This window comes from Gigantopelta aegis, chromosome 4 (genome assembly GCF_016097555.1).
Source record: "Gigantopelta aegis isolate Gae_Host chromosome 4, Gae_host_genome, whole genome shotgun sequence".
Taxonomy (NCBI): Eukaryota; Metazoa; Mollusca; class Gastropoda; order Neomphalida; family Peltospiridae; genus Gigantopelta; species Gigantopelta aegis.
In genome coordinates this window covers 98,148,662-98,153,248 of record NC_054702.1, presented here as the reverse complement: position 1 = coordinate 98,153,248, position 4,587 = coordinate 98,148,662, and positions in this window count along the sequence as shown.

Here is a 4,587-nt window from a genome sequence, read left to right as displayed (position 1 = left end):
TTTTTAGAGTTATCTACTCTTAATGGAAAAAAAAGAAAAAAAAGAAGAGATATAGATCTACTTCGTGCGCACTACCGTTGTAACAAAAGTAGTATTTTCATAAGAATGAGTCCTTCATTGCTTTTATTTTAACGCGGAAAATACATACCTGCCAACTCTCAAGGATTTCTTACGATCTCAAATGATGATATAAAAAGGAGATAATATTATCATTGTTACTATATTTATTATTACTAAGAGAAATGTAGAATAACAACAATATAATAATTCAAATTAGTATTATTATTGTTGTCGTGTTATATTATTAAGATAACTGTAATAGTGATGCAGTTTCTATGGTAATAGTACACAATAAAGCAACATAAAAAAATTTCATCTCAATATCTTCAGGCATTGGGAAAGGGAAAAAAGGTCTGGAAAACAAATCTTCGTATCTCCAAAGTTCATAGGCCCTAAACTGAAAAATTTATAAATTGCCATAAAAGTCAAACTCGGTCTGTAATACTAATAGTACATTGTAAAGCCAAACACAAAATTTCAGCTCAATATCTTGAGGTATTGGTGTGTGTGTGTGTGGGTGGGGGGGGGTGGGGTGGGTGTCTGGAAAACAAATTTCTATATCTCCTACGTTCATATCTCCAAAGTTCATAGGCCCCAACTGTCAAAAATGGGTAAATTGTCATAAACGTGAACTGTAATACATTGTAGTATATAATAAAGCTATTCACACAATTTCAGCTCATTGCATTGTGAAAAGACATCCAGAAAACTATAAGTGGGACAGATGGTAGGGGACCAATAATAATAATAATAATAATAATAATAAAAAGATATTGGAAACATTACAAATCCCCTCAGTTTCGCATTACTGAGAAAAAAAACAATCAGCTAAATGGATCCACCGAGGTGGTTCGATCCTGTGATGCAAGCACCTCAAGCGAACACTCAACTGACCGAGCTAAATCCCACCCCCCTCAAAATCATATAAATAGTACTTTATAAAAGTTAAAAATCTTTAACTTGAGATATTTAAATCCCCGTAATCAACATTTAACCAATTCATTGTTCTTGAAAATTTAAATTGAAAACAGAAATTGTTCAGTTAATGTTAACAGAGAAGAAAACAATAGATTTCTTTAAAGTTTAATACCCCCAACTTAGTCAAAAGCAACAAAATATATCTTGCCTTTCAACCTTGTTAAGGCTAGACAAAACCAACACATGACTGCTTTCAAAACCCAGTTTATTCATAAAATAATTTATTTGGGATCATTCCAACCCCAATTATCACATCATAAGCATTACAACTTTCACCATATTTAAAAACATATTGGCAAATAACATATGGAACAATAATTTTATATACATTTTATCAATGTATTCTATAAAGATTACACAGAACTTGTCATGTAAGAAAAGTCGACATTTTCAAAAAAGTGGAATACATGTAATTTTATTACCCCACAATAAGTGGGAAATAGTTTTAAAATAAGACAAATTAGTTTTATGGATAATTTATCCCGCAATACTGACAAATGACCTTGTTTGTAATAAATATGCCATCACAATTTTACATATTTGAAATATACTGCATTTTACTTTTTAAAACATTAAAATATATAAAAATGGGTCATTTATCACTAAAAGCTTTTAATAATTCAGAATTATTTCAGACATTATTATTATATAGTGAAACACCTCTAAACTGGACACCTTTGGGACAGTATCAAGAGGGACCATTTAAGTGAGGTTACGTTCTGTACTGATTTTTAAAGGGTCGCTGTTAAACCCAGTTTTAAGGGAATACCTGTTAACAAAGGTTCTAGTTTTGATAGGTTCCACTGTATATTCAAGATTAATCCAAGGTGCTCCTGGTGGATAAGTGATTCAACGGTTTGTTTAAATTAAATCTGTGACCAACTGAAAGTGATACAGCTTTGGGTGAGCACAAAGTTTTGCCAAATTATCTATTAATTCAAAAAAGGCAGAAACCCAGATATTTTTTTAATATGCTGTGAACTTATTTTACCAAATTAAAATAAAATTAGTTAATTGTTTTTAAAATTCAAAATTAGCAAATTTGGCAACTGCTAGAACTAGCCCTGTGATACATGTAAAAAGCAAGTATAAAAAATATCACATTGCAAAAATAATTGTGAACAAACTTAATGCTTACAGAATCTTTAAATACCACAAATGTAATGGAATGTTTTTAGAATTTAAGTACCACATGGTTTGAGTGTAATATAAAAATTTAAAATAATTCTGTTATTATTGGTGGCAATTTCTCTTATAGATTTCAAGATAATTAACCACTCAGGTCACCAATAATCATTAAAAATATTTTAAATCATGTCGATCAACATAAATCAGCCAGATCCAGTAAGTAGTGTCAAAATCTTAAGCAACTACAAAGTGCCCCCCAGTGCCAGTGCTGAAGCAAAGCTTCAAATTCGGGCAAACATGATAGACATCTAGGCAAATGTGCTAATCCGAGGCCTTTTTACCATGGATTTCTATCATTCTAGCCACAAAAATAGTTGTGATCCATGTAAAAATGCGTAGTGATTTGTTTGCAAACTATTTAGCTGTTGGCAGTAATGCTAATACATTTATGAAAAAATGTTATCCAGATTTGTGCATTTTTGTTTAATTTGGCAAAAACCAGCCTGTTCCCCTACAAAAATGGGAGCTGTATGTCTATGGTCAAAGTGGAGAGAGAACTAGGGTAATTGCCCAGTGGTCTGGGTTCTATACTGGGGCTAGTAAATGCAATAACCAATTGCAATTATAGCTTGTAAGAACTCAAAAACATAATACTGGGGCTAAGATAAAACAGTTTCTTGTACTTGATTGGCCACAGACACCAGTTTTACTATTAACAACAATACAGAGACAGATATAAGCTATTTACAAACAACATCACTACACGTGTACAAAATAACAGAACCAATATCACATTGCATGTAGTAAGCATTTATAAGTAATTTCATTAACAGAACAATAATTGGGTAGTAAAAAAAAAAAAATTCTATAACAGAACAATATCATCTAGTTTGAATAAATAATTCCAGTAAACCATTTAGAATTTTAGATAATAAATTAACAAACTCAATTTTCAAAAACATGATCTAAAAAATAATCTCAAAGAGCTATTATATTTTGAACATGGACAAACAAATCTAACTGGAAACAGAGTTACACTTTACAATAATACTAATTAAATGTTTTTAATTAATCTCAATAATGAAGGAAAGCATTTTCAGCATAACATGTAGTAAAATTTGTGGAATATTTGTAAGAACAGCACAAATGTACTTTGGGGAACTCATCTCGCCAAGATATAGACATGGTTAAAGGCTGCACTGCACGAGATTGATGCCATTCACACAATTAAGATTTATACCACATCACTTATGCCTAACACAAATCAAAAGTAAAGTTTGTTTTATTTAACGACGCCACTAGAGCACATTGATTTTTTTATCTTATCATCGGCTATTGGACGTCAAACATATGGTCATTCTGACACTGTTTTTTAGAGGAAACCCGCTGTCGCCACATAGGCTACTCTTTTATGACAGGCAGCAAGGGATCTTTTATTTGCGCTTCCCACAGGCAGGATAGCACAAACCATGGCCTTTGTTGAACCAGTTACGGATCACTGGTCGATGCAGTGGTTTACACCTACCCATTGAGCCTTGCGGAGCACTCACTCAGGGTTTGGAGTCGGTATCTGGATTAAAAATCCAATGCCTCGACTGGGATCCGAACCCAGTACCTACCAGCCTGTAGACCGATGGCCTAACCATGACACCACCGGGGCCGGTTAACACAAATCAGTGCTACTGTTCGAAAAATTTCAAATCTTAATTTACCTCTAATACCACTACCTACCATAGTCGTTTGAAGAGCTTTTCAAAACACATATGCATATATATTACTACCAGGCCTCTGAAAATTGCGTGAACGATCGCTCGCACAAGTCTAGTTTTGCATAAACCATTTTTCATTCTCGCAAAAAAATAATAAAGACATTAAAATATTTTACACTATCACTTGTCACTGTTCACCTAATGATAGATTTGTCATGGGTTACACAAACTGAAATGGGTTACTTGAATGTTTTTCGCATAACCCATATTTGGGTTACGCAAACTTTCAATTCTGAGATGCCTGCAACCTACCACCTAAATTTCATTGACACTGAAAGACATATGTTTTAAACATGCTGTACAGGTCATGGAATTTCTCATCAAAAACACCATCCAACAAAAACACTCCTTGTCACATGTTGATAAAATCATATAAAACCCCCACTCATTAACAGACATCATCTTCATATACATCAGATAATGCTACTTAGTATGTATGTTGACATAACTTCTCTCTCACAAATTAAATAATAGACAAATATCTGCCTGATAAAAATATTCATTAACAGACATTAAATACCAGAATGAACACAGCTAACAGACCTTTCCCCAGGATCTTTTTAAGGCGCTTACATTTTCACGCAAATGCAAGTGCCAGTTTTGTTGTCTATGACAATTAGTAATCGACTGTTGTTAAACGAAAGGGAGCCGA